Source organism: Gallus gallus, chromosome 3 (genome assembly GCF_016699485.2).
Source record: "Gallus gallus isolate bGalGal1 chromosome 3, bGalGal1.mat.broiler.GRCg7b, whole genome shotgun sequence".
Classification (NCBI taxonomy): domain Eukaryota; kingdom Metazoa; phylum Chordata; class Aves; order Galliformes; family Phasianidae; genus Gallus; species Gallus gallus.
This window is the reverse complement of record NC_052534.1, coordinates 11,226,608-11,252,284: the sequence shown is the minus strand read 5'-3', so window position 1 is coordinate 11,252,284 and position 25,677 is coordinate 11,226,608. Positions and strand designations below refer to the sequence as shown.

Genomic DNA, 25,677 nt, shown 5'->3' with positions numbered 1-25,677 from the left:
GGTCCAAATAGCTGGCTGTATAACATAACTTTAGGGTAAAGAAAAATGCACATTTTTAGCACTGAAGCTAAATCATCAGTGGAAGAAAATTCCCAAGAGATATGATAGATTGAATATTCAAATGAAGACTTTCTGAATGAGAGAAGTCCCTGAGGTGGATTCTTTGGTCTACATTAGAGGGAAGGTCAAATGATTATCTAGATGATAAATGGTCCTGTCTGGCCTTAAAATTCATGTATTTATTAAAAATAAACAAAACCCAAACAGATTTACAGCCTCATTTACCCTAGTGCTTTAGCCAAGAGAAGAAAAGACTGCACCATCGTATGTATATTCTCTGTTGGCATAGGGAAGGAGCAGGGCTGCCCTCACCTCAGACAGTGGGAGTTTGTGTGCATGCATAAGGGCTTGGCTGGAGTTGGACCCCTTCTTAGAAGCATACTTAATTTAATTTAATCAGCTATTAACTGTTGTTTTGGGGGGGTTAATTTTAGAGGTGGACTGTCATGTATTACTTTACCAGAGGCTTCCTGGCATTATCAACTTTTAATTTTTATTTTTCAAAAGCGTGCATGTTCACATATGTATTTATTTGTGATTTTCAGACCCTTCAAACTGTAGGTTGTTTCGTTGGTGCTCCTTAAGTGAGTCTGGCTGCATGACACACAACGAAATTCAGATGTCTTGAAAATATCCTGAGCTTGAAGGGCGAGTAAACAGGCACCTGAAATTACTAGTTACACTTAAAAATGTGGACACCACCTTTAAGCAAAATCACAGCATCAAGCAGAGGCTGTTATGTCATCCTCATGGGGATAGCATCCCAGGAATCCAGTCTGTGGTCTGTTTGATGTAGGGAGAATACAGGGCCCTCAGAGGCTGCTGAAAACCTGTAAATAGCACTGGGATCTGAAACATATTTCCAGACAAAACTTGTTCTGCCTCCCAGTAAGTAGTAATTTTCTACCACCAGATTTGTGTTAGATCAATCTGTATGAGATCCAGGTGTAGACAAATTCAAAGTTATACGGTCGCCTCACTCTTGCTTGACTTTAAGCCAGGTGAAGAATAAGGCATTAGCTCATCCAAAGAACGTACCTTATAAATTGAGAACACTGCAGACAGAATCTTTTAGGCCGTTTTTAAACTCCCTAGCACTTAATTTCATGGAAGCATCAAGTAGCTGCAAATTATTCTGTTTCTGATAGATTTGAAGTGGGTGCTGGTTCTGGTTGCCTGGTTTGTTGCATTAAGATACCAGCAGTCTGTTTAGTGCTGCCTTCAGATGGTGTCAGTGGAGTGCAGCACTGAAATAAGGGCAGGAAGGAGCTCATTCCTGGGTGACGATGTAATACTATATTGTGATGGTTTTTTATAGCAAATTCTCTTTCCTTGGAGTGATGGGAATGGTGAAGTTGTTTGCCGTCTTTCTTCTTGTCTTCTGAAAATGCCATTAACCTGTGACAGAATGTCTTCTGTCTTAATGTTGGGCAATGATTTTTTTTTATATGCATTAATTACTGTTCTTGTCAGAGAGCTGGCTGTTTGGAGCCCTGATCCAGCATCCCTAGGTGTAAATGGAAAGCCTCCTGTAACTGTAAACATAGCTGGGTTGCTATTTGACTGTAGTTGGCAAGTAGAGTGAATCCAGGGAGTGGCTCACTGTCATATTCAATGTGATAATTTTTTGCTCTCACTGTATCAGTTTTAACTATCTCTGTCTTTTAAAAGGAAGTCTGAGATTTTAGTTTATTTACAAAATTAATGTCAGGCTTGAATCAAAGTCTTCTCTTAGATCTTTTCATAAGTATATGTCAGAAATAGTAACAAAACCACCTGAAGCATCCATTCATATACCTAGAAATAGTTTATAGGCACACTGAAAGACACTGATGTTATCTTTTTAATATTGTGAGGAATAATCCTATTAAAGAAGAAACAAGGAAAACTGTTATGCCCACAAGGCAGAATTATCCAAAGTTGATTGGAGCAGCTCAAGTTACTCTACAAAGCCCAGTCTGTGCGCTGTCCTATCTTTCCATCGAGGCTTGGTGAATGAGCAATAATTTGTGGATTCTGCTCATCTCTCTTTGCTAACTTTGTTCTGTGGAATTAGATACAACTTTGACAAATTAGAAGTGCCCCCTAGCCCCACTGTCTTTGCGACAGCACAGTCTTCCAATTGTGCCTGGTTTTCTGAAGTTTGGCCACGTCAGAGCCATCAATGGCAGCCCTTCCACAAGGCTACACTTTTTAATAAGCAAATCTGTCAGCACTGGCTTCGCCAGGTCTTGCAGCCTTCTCTTAATCCTCAATGGAAACTGCCCTTCCCTTTGCGATCCCTCTGCTGCGACGCACTTGGACTCTGAAATAAATATCTCCTTTGTTTACAGTGTGTCTGCAACAAAATTAACCTTTGGGATTAATTGCAACACAGAATGAGCTGTGTTTCGTCTTTCCTTATGGCACAGGTCTGAGATTAAATAAAACTCAGCCACCTGCCTAACCAGTGTCTGTTACTTTTCTCACTGCATCCCTGGTATTGCTCATGGTATTTTAAAAGGTGGTGCTGGATACTGAGCTTTTTTCTTTTTCAGAAAAATTAATGGAGGTTTCATGTAGTGGCCTTTGGGACCGATACATCTGCAGATGACTTGAGGCAAAAGGAGAGTGGGATTGGGATTGAGCAGCATTATCTCCTACCTCTGCATAAGATCCATAGTCATAACCAAGCCAGGTGGATTGTGATTCAGCTCAGGAAAGCAGAGCTCCTGAAAACCACCAATACATCGCTGTGCTCTGTCATTTCTTATCCCCCCTTCCTCATATGAAGGAGTTTTGGACACTGCCTGAGGGAAAGTTCATTTCTGGACCTTATCTGAGTTTAACTGCTAAGATGGGTAATGGAATAATGAAGTGTTAGCATCTGCTTGCTAGCCCCGTAGAGATGGACACAAGTACTTCAGTTCTGTATGGGCAACTGAAATTCCTGCTTGGTCCTTGTAGCAAATTTGTGTGTTGCCTTTGGCTCATGATCTCTTCACAGACAGACATCTATCTGCCTTTGGGTCTGGTGTCCCTTGGTCACTCATGAGAGGTTAAAAGATGAACCTGTTGCTCTGTTAAGGTAACATCATCGTTGGCTCAGCACACTGCCGCTGAGAAGAAATGTTTCCCATATATCCAGTTATCTTAGTTTAGCATTGAAGGAAGATGAAGATGATCTGCACTGTGTGCATCAGTGTGCCCCTGTGTCTCATTTTATGTAGAACTCTAGTGTTGTTCATTCTTAGACCAAGACTAAAGAAGAGTTTTAAGCTCAAAGGTAACCAAGTTCCCACAGTGTTGGGGAAAGTAAGGGTCTGGACAGGGAAGAGACACACTATCAGAGCCTTTATTGAAAGCATGGTTTCAGTGTGAGTTCATGTGTTATTTAACACCAGAGAATCCACACAGGAAGGAATCTCATAACACTCTTGCTGCCAGAAAACCTTCAGTCAGATATTTGTGCCGTCTCAGACACAGAAGTCAATCAACCGCAAGAACCAAATAAGAAAGAAACCAGACTTCATTAGTTCCAATCCTCATGGTACTACTTCTTTCATTTATGGTTGTTGGGGAAGCAGAGATGGCTTCCTAGTGATGCATGTGCTCCACGCCTTCATCACCTTGGGGTTAGCGCTCCGTGCTCGGGGCCGCTCTTGCAACGGACTTCAACGAGCACAGCCCGTGGCAACCTTTCTCTTGAAGGTCACCCACTATTAGCCCATAAATCTCAAGCTTTGTGCTCTGTTCTGGCTACCTGTTTATTTCAGGATATAATTCAAGGTGTTGGTTATGATCTTATTAAGCCCTTAAAGGCCTGGGACAAGGTTAGCTGAGAAAATTGCTTCTCCCTCCCACCCCCACTTCATGCCCTATCATGGGAGTTATGATCTGTTGGGTCCCTGTGATTACTCTCCCTGCAGCTAACAGCGTGGCTTTGTGTGCCTCTGCTATGTGCGTCTCCGCCAGCCTGAACAAGTCCAGGTTTAGTGAATGCATTACGAGGCAAACGACTTCAGTTAACATTTTGAAATTTCTATAGTGTCTTTTTTTGTTGTTGTTTGTGTACCCAGATGTATCTGAGAGCTTTATTCCTTGGTGGCGTGTGCCATCAAATCCTGGGTTTGCTGCTTTTTGCCACGTCTTGTTGCGGTAAATGTTTTTGCGAAAGCATAATGCCTAAAAGCTCATGCAAGTGTTAATGCTTGTTGTTTTGTGATGAAACATGGCAGATGAGATCGTGCCCTGTGACTGCTCATGCTGTAGCTTGGGAAACCTGGAGCAGTGAAGCCTGAGAACTGAGCTCCAGAGACAGCTGGGTGATGCTTGAAAGGTCACTGGAGAGTGCCGGAGGATTGAAGAGCTCCTCAGTGCGGTGGGAGAGGCCGAAGGAGGCATGGTAGGGAAATAGAGCAGGAAGGCAGGGAGCAGAGCTAAGAAATGGGTGCTGTCTCCAGGACTCCCTTGGAAGTTCCCTTGGGGACCTTGTTAAGAGAAAGTTCACTGCAACTCTTAGCGCACACAGTCATTTTTTTGATCATGCAAACATTGCTTCCTACGTTAAACCTTCCAGGTTTTTGTGTCAACTCTCTTACACTTCAAAAAAAGGTGCTTAAAAAAAAACAAACTAAAAGATTCACTCTGTGTTGGATTCTGATGGCTTTTTTTTTTCTTTACCTTGTCACTGGTGGTCTCACTGTACCAGCAGGGCTGCTGTCTATGGTTGTTCCCCTGCTAAGCTTCGAACCACACCTGCTAGATTTGCTTGTGTTGGGCTGCTATCAAAAAGGAAATGAGCAACAATATTTTACATTTTAAGTAAGAAAATGTTATCCTTTGCTCTCCCTTTGTGCACGACGTGATGTTAATGCTCTCACTGAAGCTTGTGTTGCAGATACAGATTTCACATCATTGGGTGGTCTTGCCTTACAGACCGCAAGTTTTGCAATACTTGGTGCTAGCAGACAGAGTCAGCAAGTGCTTTCAGTGTGGGGCCAGCCAGAGAGCGACAGCATTTGCAACAGCTTTCAAGGTTTTAAAGTATTTGTTTTTCTCCATCATTAGAACAGAGGTGAGGGCTCCTGAGCATTTCGCAGGAGAGAATTTTGTGAAAGAAGTAGCATTTATGATTTCTTTCCTTCTCAGTGATGGAGCAGCCTAGCCCAGGCCTCAGAGATATTCCTTTTGAAAACTTTGCTGAAACAGATATCTCTGTGAAATGTTCCCTCTTTGACAAAAACAGCATATTTTGATCAAAAAAATATTTTGCTAAAAATCGTTCCAGCCAGCTCCCCTTTGAGTGACTTTGATCACTCCAGTTAACTGTTTTAATTCAAATCAGTTTTTCATGCCAGCAAGCTGTCTGTGGAGCAGATTCTGCTCCTGCTGGCAGAGCAGTCTTTTCCTTCCTTTAGAGCACCATCAAGACCTGTCCCTTGTAACGTTTACCAGGAGAAGAATTTATTGTTCCATTATTCCATCAGATTACATAAATGAAATATTGGTGATAATTCTAGCTCATCAATAGCAATACGTTTACTCATTATCTATGCCAGGCTGAAGGCGTATAATTAAACTATATGAAGGACCTTGAAGTGATGTTAGCATTTTAATATGGAGAAGTAGAAAAATTCATGGAAGGATGAATCTTGATTTGTAATTTTACGGAGGTCACTGCAGAGCCTGTGACCATGTGCTACACTTATGGATATAATAATGAGCCATGCTTAAGTTCAGCTAAAACCCTGCGAGATGCTGGCAATCAAACCTGCGAGCACTTGCAAAGAGACTATTAACAGCTCAAAAATGATCCAATGCTTAAGCAAAAGCTGTGGCATTACTTCTGCTTTCGTAAATACTCTTCTGCTGAAGGAGCTTTGACCCACTTTTGATGTGCATGAGATCGATTTCAAGTAACCGCAAGCATTACAGTCACCCCAAATTAGAAGTTCTTTGTGACACTTTAATGAGAAACTGGTGTGAAACTTGACTATTTTGACCAAAGTTTGGAGAGTTGGGACTTGTTCTGATGAGAATTGCAAAATAGAAACTCAAGGGTTGCAAATCCATGTGGATGGAAGGAAGCCTTCACACCAAGTTCAAATCAAGTTTCACCCGTTCGTTGTGTTGGGTCTGGAGGTTGGCTCTGCCATGAGCTTTCTGGCTCTGAGATTTTTCAGATCCAGAACTCTCATGTCCCTGGAGAAGTAAGTGGCTTCTCAGCCCAGTGAGGTGAACCTGAAGGTGGGAGACCACTTGGCTTGGAACAACCTATCAAACAAATTTGTTCCAGCACTGGGTTGATGTGTTGTATAAGCTGATTTGGGGGCTTATGCAGAAACTTGGCTTTGTGCTTGGTGCTAGCTGCACACTGGCTGGGAGTACGTTTCAAAAGACCAAACTGGTTCTCCTTTGAAATAAATGGGGATTATGTCATAGACAACACAGCATTGGGTTCTTTTGTGTGCCATATATATTCACCTATATTTGGATGCAGGTTATATGTAGCAGTGAGAGTCAGTGGTCTTTCTTTAGAGTGCAGAGTAGATGCACTCTGTGTGGATTCAGTTCACATGACAGGAGGGGAAGGTGATGCTTCTTAGTGCCTGTCATGATGAAGCCTTCAGATCACACCTGTCTGGGAGTTCCCAGAGATCTTGGCTGTCCCTGAGAGTGATGATCTACAGTGTTTTCCTGGTAGCAATAACAGTTCAGATTACATTTAACCCAAGTGCTGGGGGTGGGGAGTTACTGTTGTTTCTGTTTGCATCGTTATTTTTAACATGCTAAATTCTTTGGCCAGCTCTGTAACAGCCATGAAGGAATCTGTTATCTCAGACCAAGGCTGCTGCTAGAGCTCACAGAATGTCCAGTCGCTGCACCAGAAGGGATGTAACGTGCACCTAGCCCAATGAAATCTGTGATTTCATGTTGAGGGATGTAGATGTGTTCCCAAAGCTGCTGGCTTGTCTCTGCTCAGCGCTGCCTGTGTCTGCCCTCATCCAGTGCTTCTTTCTGAACTGGCTCAGGAAACTGATGCAGCTGGGCAGGCAGGAGAGGAACCCACAACTCCTTAACACCTCATTTTATAAGCAGGAGAACTTGTGAATCTTCAGTTTATGTGAAAAAGGACTCAATATACCTACAGTAGATAGGAGGTGCAGAGGGAGAGTGGTGTGGTTCTAGTTGTTGGTGCCATGGCCTTTATACAGCTGTTAACTTGTTGTTCACGGGGTACACAGAATCTCTTTGCCTCTTATTTCTTTCCCTTGTGTTTCTACAATTCAGCCAAAGATGATTTTCCTCTCCCCAGAATGCAAAGCAGCATGCAGGGACTGCATAAAAGGGGGAGCTATGGAAGGTGATGAGCATTTCCTCGTGAAAGCAACAGCTGTCTTGCCATCCCATTTCTCTGTCTGGGTGGCACCGAGCTTACTTGAGCCAAGGGCTCAGCAGAGTGGGGTGCAGGGAGAGTGAGAGCAGTGAGCACTGCCCCACAGAAAGGACTGATGATGAGTTCTTTGGGGGAGAAGTCAGGAAATTCTCAGTGTTGATATCTCTGCCTTTGAACTTTTGATTATTCTTCAGCTAGGAAAAAGAAAGCTTGTCTTACTGCTCCATATGTTTTTTGTATCTGGTGTCTATGATATGCTAAATATGCTGAGCTGTACGTTATGAGAGTTGTGACAACGCATACAACCTGAGGATGTGGGCTCTTCTCCCATTTTATGGTCTGCGCTTCTGAGGTCTGTGATTCCTCAGGTTAGGAGTACTACAAACAAACTGTGAGGCCTACTCGGTCTCAGCTATACAGAGTTTTTCTCCTTTTTTTTATGCCACTGTTTCCTTCTTCACTCCATGTAGTTCTGCAGCCTCAGAACAAGCACGGGGTATCGCATTTCTGGCCAGGCACCACGGTTCAGATGTGATCTGAGATGGCATATCTGCAGATACCTGCACTTCTGATTGCCCTACAGCTGCCTGTCAGGTCAGGGTACACCATATGCCAGGGAAGAGTCATCTCATCTCTGTGCTGGAGATGTTAAGCCAATCACAGAGCTTTTGCTACAACTTTTGACTGAAGACAGAATTCTCTTGATCAGAACGTACATTCCAGGTACCTGAGCAGGCATATTTAGAGAATGTTCTGATATCTCCATGCAGCACCACAGCGTGCCACAGAAAAGAACTTAAAATACTAGTTCTGCAACATCTGGCTGCACAGTTGCCACTCTAAGTTATTTCCCCAGATGCAAGAAGTGGCAGCAGTCCAAGAGGGATCCTGTTTACTTTAACAGCCTCGTGAAATCCTGCTGTACTCTGCTTTTCAAAAACAACAGTGCATCTTCTGGCCATTTGTGAGTTTTATCTTCAAAACACCCCTATGAAGTACAATGCTAAATGGAGACTCGAGGCATGGGGCAACAACACGATACCTGGAGGTAGGTGCAGACACAACTGAACTTCATTTGTGGTCTGCATAGCTGACAGCTGTCTGTGCCATGCTGTATAGCCAACCTTTAAGAGCAGAGAAAACAGAGACATGGCTCAAATCGCAGTGCCCAGCAAAGGGTTTCTCTGGCAGACCATTCCTATTCCTGCTGCCCAGAGATCTTGGGGCAAACCTGCTTCCTAAATGTTTCGCTGAGGAAAGATTCTCTGTTAGGAATTAGGATTCCTGCAGCTGTAGCTGCATTCTCGAACTTCTGCAGGATGTAGCCTGGGATTTCCCACCTTCCCAGTGCTCCTGGATGGAGCGTCCTTATGCAGACGGATTACAAGTGATCCTGGGTGTAGTAATTCATCCCTCTGAATTGCCTCAGTGACAGCCAGGGCTAGCGATGACAGCCTGATTTAAAGTTGTCTGTAATATAATGAGCATAACCATAAGTAGAGGGGAATTAGCCAATTACTGTTGCTTAGGGATTGCTTTGTGAGGTTACTTTAAATTAATTGTTTGGGAGCTGAATTAGCATCAGATGCCACCAAGGGACAAGTGGTTAATTGTAACGAGCCTTTGTGTTATGCCACTCCCTAATAATAAGGCCGTTCTCGGGAACAGGGCACTTTGTGTCAGGAGAAGGTGTGTAGTATGAGTAGGGGCTGGAATGAACTCAAGCTCTGGCAGTTTATTATTAGAGGTAGCTTAGAGAGAGAACTGAATAAACTTCAGTGTATATAACAGATGTGTATTATCCCTGCAATGAAAGTGTTGTAAAAACTTTTAAAGAAGGGAGACTGCCCTCCCTCTACCACCCCCCCCCCCCAATCTTTGATGGCAGAGCGTATATGTACATAAACCCCAAACATACAAATGTCCCAGTTGATGTGTTGTGTTGTGACAAGTCATCTCAGATTGTGTCAATCATATTGCCTTATGCTATATTAAGTGACATACTGTAATGTGATTGATACAACATGAAATGACACGTCATTGTGCAAAATATCATCTGGAAAATTTAGGAAACTACTGAGGAGCGGAAGCTGATCTTAGACTGTGGCCTTTCAAGTTCTGATGCAGGAAAATCAAAGAAGTAAAAGAAACTCCCTGGAATCAGACCTGCTGCTGCCATTGAGATTAAGGTCAAGTGTGCTCTACTACCTGAATCTTTTCATGGGTAATTAGTGGGTCAGGTTTAAAAAATGCTCTCATTCCTTAGGGACTGACAAGTATCTGTGGACCTGAATTGAATTTCTCTGAACCACTTGGCACATCATTAATCATTAGTGTATCTGCACCACACAAACAGGGCTGCAAGCTAAATGCCACCAGTATCAGCTCAGGGGAGGAAAAAAACCCAACAACCTTTCAAAAGAAAACCAAAACAGACCATGCTCCCTTTCTGTGTCTAGATTCTACATTTCTCCCACCCTCTCTTTTCTTCTTTCCCTTTTGTTACATTGGTAACATCTTAAAATACCAAGTTGTGTCTAGGCTCCTGCTCAAAGTAAGCTAGGGGCTGGAGCATCCTACTGAGATGCTTCTGAAACGCAGAGGAGCTGCCAGGAGGTGCCATGGAGCATCTCCCCCTTGTAGGGCCAGATGAGGCTTCTCCACCCACTGGTGCTGCTGTGGATGGGCACAGGGTATCTGGCTACTGGGTGAGCACTGTTCCTTCCTTCCTGCACCTCACAGCTTGCCCTCATTGTGCAGGCACCTGAGCAAGCAGACGTTGGGCCCAAATGTTTCTAGGAGGTGATTGCTGGAGCAGTTACTTAAGGAAAAAAATCCCCCCAAATGATATTTCCCTGAAATGCATAAAGCAAAGAGGAACTTTTGCATTAGGTCAGCGTCACCAGCAGACTCTTGCTAGTGGTGTCTGTGGAGATTGCTGTCTTACTCTTGCTGGGAAAAAATGTTCTGGGGTCTGAAATTTAAATCTAGCTTGGAGCTACCAGTGGGTAATAAAAAGTAGAATGAAAGCAAGCATTTTGAACATGAAGACCATCATCTACTTTAGATTTTGGGGGGGGAGGGGAGGGAAGAAAAGAAAAAAAAGAAGAAGAAAAAAAGAAGAAGAATTCATTAGCTATCTATAATTTTGTCATATTAAAAAATGCAACAAAAATAATGGGACAAGCTTTTCAGGCTGGATGTGGCTCTGGGCAGTCTGGTCTAGTGGTTGGAGACCCTGCCTGTGGCAGGGAGGTTGAAACTGGTTGATCATTATGGTCCTTTTCAACCCAGGCCTTCCTATGATTCCATGTTTCTATGACAATAGCTAAGCACTTAGAAATCCAGATATTCAGTAAGTTTTTTTTATTTTAATAACCTCTCATCCCTTTCCTTTTAGCCTTGGAGTCTAACATTTTCCCCTGGTGGAGAGATACCCATGATAAGTTGTCCTTTTCAGAGACAGGAGGGCTGTGTTGGATCTATTATTATTGCTGCTGTCTCAGAGCCTAATTCCTTCTCTGCCTGAAGGATAAGGCAGGAAAATCAGACAAAGACAAAGAAGGACAATGAAGCTGGGGGAGCTACTTCTGTTTGATGCTGGTTCTTGCCTTCAACTTCATGCAAAGGCAAATGGACCATGGTCTTATTCCTGAGCACTTTTTATGTGCTTTGGGAATGTGTTTTTTGTTAACTGGTAGAAGCAACTTGGGCAAACGTGTTGAAATTCTTGTTAATTCAAGAAATATAGAATGCATGCAACTGGCCCAGGTCAGATTTGTTTTGAACCTGTGCATCCTGATGGGTGACAAGACGCACTCAGTGTGGAGAGGCAAGGCGTTTAAGCTCAGCCCTGTTTTAAATGTTCCTCTGTGCAGCACCTGGTATGTCCTAGCCAGCTCCGAGCACAGGCCCTTCAAACTGTGCCCTTCAATGCTGTCGCTGTAGACATATTACAAAGAAGTACAGTCTCGGCATGTAGGCCAATGGACAAAGTTAAAGATTAGTTGAACGGGGTTGTATGCTTGCAGGTTTTAGAACCATGCCACCAAGGTCACTTCTGTGCCTTTTGACGCTTTGTTTCAACTGCTGATTGTCTGCTCAGCATGCAACTGTCTGTATGGGGGCTGCTGCTGTCAGGCACTGCTGCATGGCTGCTCTTTCTGCAGATCGGACATGCCTGGAGGACGTGGCTGGAGGTGTGGGTGTTGCAGAGCTCATGCCTACAGGAATAGTTAGTGGTGGGAAGCTCTGCAAAACACTGAATTCTTTTTTGGAGCTTATAAAAAGGATTTTTTTAGCTTATAGTCAGCCTGTAAACATTTATCAGGACAAGACGGCTGCTTCCTGGCTCAAACTGGCTCAGCACTGGGGCCCTTCCTATGGCACATCACTGCTGCTTTTCCTGTGAGGCAGAAAATGGTTACAAACATAACAAAGGGTTACAAGAACGACCGTAGTCAGATTTGCAGACAGGTCTGTAAGAGGCTGAATGTGGTTCTCTGCTGTTGGTTGGCTTTGTCCAACACCACATACCCGAGTACTCATAAAAATGTTTGCAAGTGCAAATGGTTTCACAGTCTTTAATTGGGAGTTCATTGCTAATTCAATACGGAACATTATCATTCCTCTGTGAAAAGTAAAGAGCAAGAAAGAATCAGTCATCTGCTGAAGCAGTGGGAAATATGCTATCTAAGCAGTCCTATGGATGGAATTGTTACCAGCAATTAGGCGAAATGATGCCTGGGAAGACTATGCAGATAAATTGTGAGCTTAGAGACTTAAACATACATCCAGTTTAGTTAAATGAATCCAGTTTCACCAGAGACAATGAAAATCCCAAAGCAAGCTGTTTTGCCTTAGCCCACAGCACTGTCTTTACATTGACAGGTTGCGTAGAACAACTTCTAAAATCATTAGCCATTCATAAGGAAAGATAAATGGGTGCAAATGGATACGGGGAACCTTACAGAGTTTGAACTGTTGAGTGCCACGGCCAATTTCTCAGCTGCTCTAAACTGGTAAAACCCAATGAGCTGCAATAGAGCATTTTAAAAACTTGGCCCTGTTTTCTTTCTGTTCTGCTCATGCTTGATTTCTAGTGCTGTGTAGTTATTTCTATTTGTTCAGTAATCAGATGCCCACGTGAACCAATTTAATACACTGATATAGCCTTTTGCAGTTTCTTTTTCCTTCTCTGCGTGTCACTGCTCTTTTTCTGAATGGAGTTCAATTATTATTATAGCATATATTACTTTGGATCATTTTACTGCACAATCAATACACATCTGTATAATAAATATTGACATTACTTTAATGTTCTACGTTGTTCAGTATATCAAGACTACTTCAGTCAGATGCCACACATTAATGCTTGTTTCTAACCTTTCCTGTCCATTCAAAGTGAAAAAAAAATGCTGCTCAAGCTTATCTTCTGCCCTGGTTTCGAAAGATAAATGGAGGCATGCAAAGTGCCCTCAGATTAATGCACTGTGTGGGATGAATTGGGCTTCTTTCCTCTAATTCTTGCATGTATTACTTGGTCTCGTCTGTACTTCTTTCTCCTTCCCACTATTTTTCATGTCATCTGTTAGAATTGCACGTTGCTTGGGACTGTTTCTTTAAGTGTCATTTCTACAGAGCCCAGCACAACGGGGCTGAGATTTTCCTTATGACTCACCTAAAACTGCAGGAACAGAATCAGTGCATGCACGAGGCAGCAACGGCACGTGTAGGCACATGAAAGAGGAGAGGTGAGAACAGCTCAGTTTTGTTGCTTCTCTCCTCTTATGTCTCACGCTGTTTTCAAGAGTAGAGGAACTACTAGGGAGAGACGTGCCATAAAACAGCGTTAGATACTGTACTCCCAACAGCACAGGCTATCAGTTTAAGAACACGGCAGCATCTATCTCAGTAAACAGAGGCAGATTCTTCTCTTCTTTCACTGTGATGCAATTGCATGGATTTCAGTGGGCACTGGAGGTGGTATCTGGCTCAGTGTGTTCAGTGAAACACATATGGCTAATCATTCAAGTCTGAAAACACCGCATCCCGATGCTGTCTGTGTTGTGAAAGGCATGGCAAGAGTATGATGACTGCGTTCAAGTTGAAAAAAAACTGCCACTTCTGGTGTTTCCCATCTGGGAGAATGCTGCCTGATTCATAATATCTGTCTGACATATGTACCATGTTAACACAAACGTGTACATATATCTGCCTATGTATAATGAAATATCTGCATTCCACAATCTCGATTGTACAGCATGGCAGTGTGACAATAGCAAGTATGAAAAATCAGTGTGTTTACATACAAACACACAGTATTTATGCCTCTGAAAAGAAAAAAAAAAAAAGCATTCAGATTGCTTGATCTTTCCAGCTTGCCAGATCCTGGCTCCCTCTGCAGCCTGCACATTGAAGCAGTTGTGATGGAGCTGCAGTGAGGGACTAAGCACAGCCCAGAAATACTAAGCCTGGGAAGGTGTCAGGAAAGCCCTCATCTGAATTCTGACCTCCTGGAATTTCAGAATAATGCTGTATTCAAAAGTTATGACCTTTTTTTTTTTGTACCCTTTTGCAAAATACTGGGAAGCCAGCCAAAGAACTGTACTACTTGAAAATAGTAGGATGTCACTCGTCACTGTACTCAGGTGTTTACAGTAGTATGTTGGCAGTGGAAGCCAAAGAAGATTCCTTGCTGAGCTGAGGATTTAGGGGCAAGCTCTCTCAGCAGCATGGCTTCCTCAAGGCTTTCATGTCACGTGCCAGTGCTTAAGATGCTGTGCACCCTGGGCAACTCTTGTTCCTCTGCTGCTTAGAGCTGCTGCATTTTTGTTGTAACTTGGAGTTGCCACTATTTTCATGCAAACCGTATTTAACTGTGAAGTTGATTTCTAGATGTCAGTGAACACTATTTTGTATGATTGTCATTCATTCTCCCTGCACTTCTCATATGCAAAATAGCAGCAAACTACCAATTAATTGTTGCTGCTGATGAAAAGATCATTATAAGTTCTGTAGGGAGCAAAAAGGCAGTTGTTAATAATGTATTTGTAGTAAGGCATTTGACAGTGAAGACAAGTAACCAAATGTTAGGTCAATTTTTCAAAGCTGAAATCTTTGATTTCACAGTGTCCTATTTATGATAACTTTAATTGAAATACGGAACCGGAGAGAGCAGCTAGCCAAACCAATTTCAGTTAAATATGATGAGTTCAAATGGACGTGCGTTTGCATCGCTGTGTCCCTTATAAAACCCACGCTCTGTTCTTTTAATATGGCTTGGATGAAAGACTACAAAGGTTGCTGGGGATTCTTGAGTTCACCAGGAAATGCCTCCTTAAAGCACCTTGTTGATCTCATCCCTTGATCTGACATTCAGCTCGCAGCATCTGTCTCTAGCCTCCACTCTAGTGCTTAGTTAACTTTATTTGGCATTTTGACTGCCCCCAGCTTTTGTGATATCTAGTTCAAAGGGTTTGGAACATTATTACAGCATTTATTGCTAGGCCAGCATTACCTTTTGCCCAAGTGACAAGCTGATACGAACTATCAAAGACAACGTCAGGAAGTACATTTATTCGGTGTGCCACAGAGAAGCCTCAGGTCCCTTTTTTTCTCCTTTTAATTTTATGACACTCCACTCTGAGGACGATGAGGTTATTCTCTGCTCATAGAAAGATATTTTGAACTCAATCCTCCTGAGTTGTAGCATTATCTCTTTTTTTTTTCCTAGGCAGTGCTGATCCAGTACTTCCTTTTATTGAACTTTGCTGACATTGGTGCTCGTAATCTGGGAAGGCGTTTCTGTTTTTCCAAGGCAAATGAAATTCCATGGGCTATTTCTTCCTTCCTAAAAGCGAAGGCCAGCGGAGTTAATGTCACTTCTCAGCACCAGAAAAAGTGCTGACCCAGCTAGGGGCACTGGGATTCCGACTGGGTCCTCAGGAGCAGATGGTTTAACAGACCAGCCCATTAATCAACTCCACTTCCCCAAGCAGTATGTTGTACTTTTCTTTTTTTTTCTTTTCTTTTTTTTTTCCTTTCCAAGAGATGGCATCCAACACGCCGATGCCATTGTATTTCTATTATTTACACTTACTGAGCTGAGATGCAACAGATATTTATGAGCGCTCGCAATTGAATTCTTGAGTAAATATGCAGAATGAATCCCATACATCTCAAAATGCTTTGAATGCTTCTCACTGTGAAAAGAGAGTTTCTTTCAGGTGAGCAGAATAGTTCAGCCCTGGGATTTGCTGATAGTTACCAGAGGTTTCAAAAAACCCCAAAACTTAGCTAACAAAATCTTTAGCACAGTCAGACAGGTAGAGGAGTCCCAGAGCCTCTTAATACACATAACCTAAAATGAATTTCTTTCATTTCTGGTTAAGCCCCTGAATACTTGTATAAATGCTTGAAAAGGAACGGAAAGATATTGGAAGAAAAGAACATTTCTATTGCTCCCTGTGAAGGATCTTTAACTGAATTGAAATGCTTTCCTGCCAGGCCGCCTGTAGAAGTAAGCTCGCGTGTGATAATTCCTTTACATTCACAGCCAATAGCTCGTGGACCCAAGGGATAAAATGATATTTTGATCTGACTTTGTTCTCTAACCCCTCTGCATACTAACGCCATGTCTGAATGCCTACAAGTGTGCTGTTCCAGGGCCAAGTGGGGTAGCGCTGTGGAAGCTTGTGTGATGAGGCTCAAGTGAAACAGTATTAAACAGGACCCTTATTTTATATGTATGTGTGTGTATATATATATATATTTAAAGACTTAAGGGACTCCCTCTCTCAGCTGGCATGTGCTGCTTATCTCCAGTCCTCCCCAAGTTCTTGCAGTAGGGGTATATTTCAGTGAGTGAGAAGAGTCTTAATGATATCCTCATCTTTGCCCCTCTGCAAATAAAGCCCTGTGTTGCATGAAGTGAGGCCATTCTAGTTAGCACTGTCTGGCATTATTTTTAGCTGCTTGGAGGAGATTAAGATTTCCCAGCAAACAACAGTTGTAAAAGTTTGTAAGTCACTGATGCTGTAGGCTGGACTGAGTAAAGTGCCCTACAAACCTGTGCCACATTTGTTATTTGCTGAATCCACTCCTTGCTAAGTTTTTTTTTTCTACTTAAGTCAGTATGCAGTGTAATGATGTATGCCAGTGTTCACATCAAGATTCAAAACCCCCTGTCTGTCAGATGATACAAACAAACATTCATATCTTTCTGTGTTCCATAAAGTTGCAAGGTGGACAAGAGAAATCTGTGCCACAGTTGGATTGCTCTGATCCTTTATGAAGAACGTTATGAAGAAGTAGAAGTAGCTCTACAACAAAGGGAGAGAAGTGGCTTTTTGCTGAAGGGTCAACTTGGCTGTGTAACCTACTGTAGTGAGTGTGCTTTAGCAGAGGGTTGGACTACATGGTCTCCAGGGGTCCCTTCCAAACCCTACAATTCTGTGATTCTATGATTCCCTCAGGAGTCCTGTCTGCCTTGTTGAGCATGAGTGGATCCTCAGCTCCTAACTCAGGTACCTCAAGTTAATTAGATGGTAAATCTGATTGTAAATCACAGATAAATTCCTTGTTAAAGCCAGGTACTACACACAGATCTCTTGAGTTACAGTATGTTAGTATCTGGCTACTCTCACACAACTTACCTTAGGTTGAAGTGAGTAATTATCTGAATGAATAGCTGGAGTTCTTTGTCCTGTATTTTCAGTCCATTCAAGTAAAAAATGCCCGAAGTTTCATATATTGCTCTTCATGACTGACTGACTACTTTGGTCACTTGGATTTTTAAAGTGGTCAAGAAGTATAAGTTGTACATAGTTTTCTCATCACTGCAAGACTGAGGTAAGGGACTCTCGGCTTCAGATAATAATCTTAACTCCGACCTTGTTGTGAGCCAAATTTACCTTGAAGAGCCTAGGCAGTGAGAACCTAACTAACTCAATGAAGATACAACCCCTATATCAGTTTGACCCAGAATGTGTTTGTGATTGTTTTGATCTGTTCCATTTCATTTTGTTTCCTATTTTTTTTTCCCCAGTCTCTCTCGGGTTTTACAGAGCAGAGCTGTAAAAAACTGCTAAATCTGAGGCCTCCCAGGCAGTCAGGAAAAAAGAGATAAAGCAGATATGGGGATTTTGGAAGGATGGTGAAGTTTGGATTTGGGGAAAAAGAAGAAGGAGAAAGTGTCTGTTAGAGATCTGAATATCTCTTGATGCATGAGGACATTGCTGCTGCTGGGGTTTTACCCCATCATTCATTACTTGAGTGTTTCTTGACCGTTTTATCTAAATATATGAATAAAACTGACTTAATTTTCATATGAGTGGATTAGGAAGGAGAGTCATTCCTTAGCATGCTCAACACAAGCAGTATGCAGGGTTGCTGTAGGCTTGGAAGCTCAGATTGCAGCAGAACCTCAAGCCTCCTACAAGGAAACACATGAAGTAAATTGTGATCCTCCTAAAGGGGAGCTGTTTGCAAGGAGCAGATTTGCATGACCTTCACACGTCTTATGTCCTTCTAAGAGGTCTCCTTTGTTGCTCTGAAAATGAGTCCAAGCCTACATGAAATAATGCTTTCAGATAAGATGCAAGCATGGCTGGCATGTGCAGGTTTTCCTTGGAGCCTGCTTGGGAAAGCATCGCATCGTCAATCCAGTAATCCAGGTGACAGCAGTTGATCTTAAACTGCGTCTCAAAGCAAATATGGCAGATTCAAGAAAATGTTCAAGACTAGTCTTAAAAGTCAAGGGGGACTTGTTCATTGCCTCAAATTGCATCAGTCTCTTGCTCTCAGTCCTGAGGTGGCCTGAAGCCTCTGCCAATAATATTCTGAAACACCATCCCCACTTCATAATGGAGTGGGCTTTAGGGCACTGTGGTGCCATGGTGGAGACTGCTTCCTCTCACAGTCCCCTGTAAGCCAAGGTTGTGAAGAAACTAGGCAGAAATCTCAATTTGGGTCAAATGACCTGTGTAATTTTAATATTTACAATAGATTGTAGAAAACCATATACTAATGACTTTATATTTCCTTGACTCAGAGACGGCCAAAGAGTGTTTGTATTTGAAATATGGCATGAAATATTCCCAATCGCTGTCCTAAGTAAACACAAGAGTGTTTGCATTACCTTTTCACCTGTAGCAGATTAAAGTACTCCTTAGCCATTGGCCGTGAGTGAAACCAAGATCAATCTCTATAATTCTACAAGCCTTCATATAAATATGTTCTGACTGTGTTTTTATACATTAATCACAGAAGATTATGAGGCACATGCCATATTGTGCATATTTCTTGCAAGCAAAATAGAACTGTCTGCAGTTCTCATTGCAAAATTATGGAATGGACTGAATCATAAAGAAAACATACAGGAAAATCTGCTATTTCAGGACAGCTGTTCAGTATTTTTGGACAGCTGACATTTTTTACAAAAATAAAGCCTGGGTAAATTTTCTTTTTTTACTAGAAATAGTGAGCCAAATTCATTAAGGGGATAATTTCAATTCACAAAATAGATCATTTCCTTTCTTCCCGAATCTTGCTGAGCAAACAACATTCCTTATTGCTATTCCCCAGACTTCTTTTTAGTTTCTGTATCCAGGCCCAGCAATAATATCCCATTTTCGGACATAAATGACAAGGAAGACAGAAATGGCTTGCTGCAGTTGTAACACCGCAGTCTGTGCCTCTGTGCCCTCTCCATCTATCACTCCAGGCATTGGCACTCTGAGTGGACAGTGAGCAGTGTTCTGAAGGGAGCCTTGCTGGTACCGCCAGCACGTTGTGTACTGTCATCAAATGTGTGATGAGCTGTAGTACATATCACAGTGAATATAATAGTAAATAAATGTTCTGATAAAAATACTGGGAATGTTAACATCTCACCTGCTCTCCTTCCATCCTGTGTTGTGTAGTTTATCACTTTGGACTGATGTAATCCCGGGGCAGGGAATAAACCCTTGGCTGAAAAGTGAGAATACAAGTCCTGTTGTGGGAGGGGAAGCAAGGAAAGAGAAGGATGGTGTCTGAAACACAGGAGTGAAAAGCCTGAGGACAAAAGCTCTGCCAGGAGAACAGCGAGGTATGGCAATTTGCCTCCACTGTCCACTAGCTTTGTCTCACTCTCCCTTCTTTTCCTCTGTCACATGCCACCTGATCATTACCTTAACCACCAGGAAGTTACGCTACATTGCACTGCTGTGCTGTCAACAGTCTCTGGGTTTACCACAACGCTTTTATGAACTAAATCTTGGAAACCACAGTACATCTCCATTACTGGAATGTGCTTTGCACAGCTTCTAACAAAATGCTTTTAAAATCAGATTGTTAAGCAATATGGAAATGCATGTTTAAAAAGCAAACTGTATGCAAAGCTGTGGTTTTACTCACTGCCCTGTTCTGCATGGTACCGGATGTGTCCATGTACCTCCTGCACCTGTTCAGGTAATTGTAAGTTAAGAGTATTTGATACCTGTGGGGGACATTTGTAGAGAAGCGAGGCCATGACAGCTTGCTTTTTGATCCTTAGAAAAGCAGACTGAAAGTTCACAGTCCAATTTCTTTCATGTAGACTACCTCAGTGGCAAAAATGCTTATCCAAATAGTTGGAAGATGACTCCTTCCAAGTACTTGTTTTTTGCATTAAATTTTATCATGAAACCGTCTCAGAAAATGGAGCCTTCTTTAGGTCAGGGCTCTTGCATCTCATCTAAGGCCTCCCTGTTCTTTCAAGGATTTGGATGCAAAGCAAGAATATGGATAAGAGCTGAGGGAGAGGTCTTTGTTAGTGCTGATGGAGATCTAGGAGCCTTTCCCTCCCGACTCATTCTACCATTTGTTGATGCCTCCAGAGCAGAGCCACAATATGGTGAAGTTGAACGTTTGCAAGTGTCTTGTGATGACATTCTTCACTCATGAGACTGTATCAAGCTTGGGTACAAACTAGAGTTATGAGAGAAGGAAAATGCATGAATAAACCTAAAGCCTAGTGAGAATAAAGGGCTTTCCCAGAGGAGGTTTTGTGGTGTTGGCATCAGTCCTAGCAGTAACACTGTATGATACTGCAGTTTCCTTGCCTTTGTACTAAGGACCCTTTTTTATGTGGCTCAACAGATGATTTAGACATGTTGTAAATATGTGTGAAAGGTGTCCTCAAGGCAGCTGAGCACAACAGCCTCGAAGAGGAGGTGTTCAACATAGGTGCCCAGAGTGGTGGGCCATTCACTATACGTTACAGTAGATTTACCATCTATCACAACACAGTTGAATTACAGTCCTTTTATAAAAGTCCGTTTATAAAAACAAATAACATCAGATTATTTTTTTTTTCTTTTTATCAACAAAGTTCTATTCACAGCCAGCCATTTGGTATGTCTGACATACTTTGCTGTAGCATGCCAGGATGCTTTGCCTTAGCAGGATTTTATTAGAGAATGATGTGGTTCTGGCATGGGTTATGTACAACTCTAAGTTGATGTCTACCACCTTTCCATCAGAAGGTTGGAAGGAGTGGAAGGAGCCTGTTAATCCATCTAAACTAATGATGCCTTTTTGGCCTTAAAATCTGATAATGTACCTCAGTACTTTATCCTTGTGATGTGAGCACTTCAACAAAGATGTTTTTCTCTTGTAAAATCACTTTTCCCACCTGGATGTCCTTGGGAAAGGCTTTAAAGCCCAGGGCTGCCACGTCAGATGAGAGCTGTGTGTTGCATCATTGCCCTGTCCCGGATGCTTTTTGTGTCCAGCTCTGACTTGTCTCGAGCAAGACATCCATCATGTTGCAGAAGATTCCCGGCTTCAGCATGTCAGACAGTGCCAGCTATAATTATAGCCAATAAGGTCCACACCAAAGAGGTTAAAAGGAGATGCTGTAAACTTAGACAACCTTGCTACTGTTTCTCAGGGCTAGATTTATTCTCTGGACTACTTCAGTCTCCCTCCAGAGAGTTCATTGTGTAAGTCAGGATGACAGATTTATCCATGCTCACAGAGACGGTGGCTGTTTTCTCACTAGGCAGGTGGAAGGAGAAAGCAGCATAAAGACAGCTGCCAGCTGAGAGGTCACAGTTGAGCTCATGCCATGGAGCGATCATAAATTATAAATCTTCCAAAGAGTTACAGCTTCTGCTCTTATTTCTGTCTTGTCCTAAATTTCTCAGCTGCACTTCTATTTATTTTAGGCATGTCATTATCGTCTGCAAAGGTCGCTGACTGATTGCTGGGCAGAGTTTCACCCAAAGAGCACAGCCCCTGGCCACTCATCACTGAAGTTTCACGCTGGGTCTCTGAATTCTCCCCATTGTCCTCCCCACACCTGCACTACGTATATCCAATGCATCCGATTGCGCTTGGCACCAACCCATTTTACTTTCACAGCTTCAGTTTGTGCTGACTGGGAGTGCTATTGAAGCTTTCCTCAGAGGAGTAATGCCGGTTAACTTGACTAGGAACCCTCATCTGAGGTCCAATCCCACCCCCTGGGCTTGTTCAAAAGTCTGCCCTGGCTGCTGGTGGGATTAGGCCCTGTGCATATAACCCTGCACCATGACAAGTGCTCCTGCGTGATGCAGAGCTGCTGACTCTCACTGCTAGGAGGGGAAGCACAGAGGGGCTGCATTTCAACCAGTGTAGATCAGCATAGCTCCTTTGAGGAACTGGCACTCAGCACCTTGACTGGCCATGCTCTTCAGTCAGCTTTTTTTTTTTTTTTCCTGGTAGCATCTGTGCATATCCTTCAGTATTTACCACCTTTGACTACTTGCACACTAAGTTTAGAACAGCCATTCTAAAGTTCTACGAATAGCAGCTGCCCCATGGCTGCTCCAAGTACTGTCTATTCTTAGTATGGCAAAATTCCCCACAAATTCTTTTAAGGCCTGACTCTGTCTTTGCTTAAGTGCATGTCATTGACACCATCTCCCTCAAATGTTAGTACTTTTACTGCTCTGTTTGCTATTCCCATATATACGATACACATGCTGTAGGCCCGATTTAATTGCTGCATCTTCGTTTTGTCAGTAGCATATGTATTCAAATGTATGTATGTGGGCAATTCTCTTGGAGTCTATGTACTTCAAGCCAAGTCCTTTAGGGTCCATAGCTTTTATGGACCAAGTTCACAGATTTTTGCAATTTAATGTAAATTCTCTGCATCACTGGTATGTCTTCTGTTTTCTAGAACTGTTAAAGACCACAACTTAAAGGCAGAAACGTGCGTCAGGAGTGCTACAAAGTCCTGTAGTCACAGTGGGGGATCTGAGAGATGCTGGTGGGAAGCAGAGTGGCCACACAGCTACTTGGGAATATTCTCCATCAGGCACCCTTTTTTTTTTTTTTTTTTTTGTCATAACTTTGCACAAAGCAGGTGGTGGAAGGGAAACCGGGCAAGCAAGAAGGAAGCAAAGACGACTGGCCTTTTTATTGCTAGTAAAATTTCCTTTGCTGCCAAAAGGTCTTTGAAGCAAAAATACCAGCTTGCTGGGTGGCATCCATAACCTGAATTTAGCTTTAACCATATGGTAGCACAGTGTCAGGTTTCTGCCGGCACAGACAGGCTTCCCGCCAAGTGCTTTCCAGGTTCTCAGCGTCTCCGTAGTATTTCTTCCCCTCTCCCTCAGATTTTGGGATACATCACGTTTGTTCTCGCCGTTTTTTTTTTTCCTGTTTCCTGACATTCCGCTTTCTCGATCACTACCACTGGTATGATCCTGATTTCCTGAAGCATTTTTCTTTCTCCTGTGGGAAACTTATGTCTCCTTCTGGCATCCGTCCCCTATCCTCTCTGCACACAGAGGCGAAGAACTCATTTCATTTTTTTTTCTTAAACAATGCCCATACTACTTGTGTCAATAAATTACCCTTGCCATTTTTAAGAGGCCCTTCTGTCTCCTTCACTGCCCTCTCCTTCCGTATGTGCTTAAAAAATGTCATATTTATCTTAACCCCTGCTGGGATCTTTCTCTGTTCAATCCCCCATTTTTGCCTTCGTTATTGTATTTGGCACCAACTTTACCCTCTGATCTTCATAATCCACTGCTGGACCCCATATTTTATGCAGAATTATGTTCATTTTGTAATTGTAATTAATCCCATCCAATCATGTGATACATTGTAAGTACGATAGTACTGAAAAAGGTGCTTATTTAAGAATAAGAGTGTATATTCATCTTTTACTGTCTGCTGCTCTTTCTTTCTTCTGCCTTTCTGTCAAGCAAGAGGTAAGATAATTCATCAATGATTTTCTGAAGTTTCGCAGGCATAGTTTATTTATTTATTTATTGCTTAGTTATTAACTGTAAACCTCATGGCATTACAGATACTGCTGCTTAGCAGCCTTTCCATTCAGGCCTGAGTCTGCAAGTCATTTGAGCAGTGCTCTAATGTGCAAAGACGAGTCTGCGATATTGTATTATCTTCATTTGTGTTTCAAACACTGAGAAAGTCTTTTTAAGGCTAGAAAATGCCCTTTTCCCACTATACAGAACCTAGAATAGTAGGGCTCTGACCCCCTAGGGAAGTGTGAAGATGCAACTGGAGTGCAAAAAGTTGTCAGGGACTTGCTACCACTGGCTTGCTCTCCATGTAAGGTAGCCAGTAGCTTTAAAATAGAGTACATATGATAATTGGCCCATATGATCCCTTTAAAAAGGACAAGGTATTCATTGGAGCAGAGACAAGAAAAAGTGATCTCCCCAAGGGCGATCAGACGTGGCACTATGCTGTAGGTCTGTGCAGACCAGCTTAGTGGTTTGGCCTTTTGAACAGGGCAGTGAAAGAGCAAACCCTGCTGCCACCTTTCCAATCCTCTCCTCGATCAAGCCTGCCATTTTCACTCTAGGATAAGCCAACACCACTGGCCAACTTGCACAAATGTACCTAGACTGTGTGTGTTTGCACATATTCCCCAAGACCAATGTTGCCTTTCTGCTGAGCCTTCATTGGAAGAGCATTGGAGCATCCCATACAAAATCCTGGGGACGGACCTTTGCAGAAATCATTTTGGTTTTGAGCTTGCTCCTAGAAAGTCTTGCTCTACCAGTTGAACCTGCTCATACATTAGCTTCTATGACTTCATGTGGGTCTCATTCACAGAGCAAGAAGGTTACTGTAATAGGTGAAGCACTGGTGCCTCTAAAGATGTAGAGTTGATACAGTTGTCTCGTACCTGCCTTCGCAGACTCATCGTACCTTCTCCTCTGATTCACTTCTAAAATTGGGAGTGCATTTCCCCTCCTTAGAAGAAAACACAAGAAGCAAGTAATTGAGTGGCTTGGATCCTGTGATAAGGCAACAACAAAGTAAAATACATTTCCCAAATTTTCTAATTTTACAGGTCTTATGCGACACACTGCGGTGTGCAACTGATCCAATAGCTAGCCCATAAGCCAGAGGAATCCATGGCAGTTTTTGCAAGTTTTAAGTGCTACAGTCCCCTCTCAGACAGCTCTGTATTTGTTAAGTCCCTTAATTCATAATCAGAAAAGAAATGGCATCCAGAATAAACCCACATGTTTTACCCTTCGCATTTGAAGACAACATGACAGTAGATTCTCTAGTCTAATTTTAACAAGACACTTGGTTTCAACATGAGTCTCTCCTGATGCCTTCCAGCCGTGAGTTCTTCTGTGATGTAATAGCTGTTATACTGCAGCCATGGAGTACAGACCCATGGCTAGACATACATCAATGGCCATACCAGGCAATTTGCAGCTGCTCTTGCTGTCAAAAGGTATAGTGGGCAATTGAAAGCAGTGTGGGGTGGAAGAGAGTAAGAACAGTTTCTCTCTGCAAAATTCCCTTCAAATTCTGCTTCCTCCAAGTGAGACATTTTATGTACATCCATCAGTTGAAAACAGTTTTGATGTATGGTTGGATCACTGTTGCTTTCCTACTGAAGATTGGTCACACTTCCTGATCAGACAGGTGTTCTGCTGTGCTGTATAGAAGGTGTTGTTTTTTTTTCTCCTGACAGTAATGACAAGGGAAACTTCCTACCCTTTTCCTGTGCATCCTGCCTTAGAATTTTTTTTAACATCCCTTCGATTTCCATATGGTTGGAGAGATGCCAAAACTGAATTCGACTTCTCAGAAATCTTTTTATCCTCTTTTTTCATCTGCTTTGTGTTACTCCCCAGCCCCTTCCCCACTCCTCCACATTAGGTAATTATAGAACAGACTCCATGGTGGGCATCCAGAGGATCATTTTAGATTAAATAAATCATTTTTTT

The 25,677-nt window shown here is 42.5% G+C and overlaps 1 long non-coding RNA gene and 1 other non-coding gene across 3 annotated transcripts in view; one reads left to right on the top strand and one right to left on the bottom strand.

Moving 5' to 3' along the window:
* Positions 1–25,677, top strand: part of LOC421268 — a 225,516-nt gene that overhangs the window by 95,806 nt on the left and 104,033 nt on the right. The window lies entirely within an intron of this gene.
* Positions 22,846–25,070, bottom strand: LOC101751139. The gene is made up of 3 exons (XR_001464071.4): positions 24,967–25,070; positions 24,615–24,682; positions 22,846–23,231 (listed from the first exon to the last, which is right to left on the bottom strand). It is a non-coding gene; the product is annotated as an uncharacterized LOC101751139 (long non-coding RNA).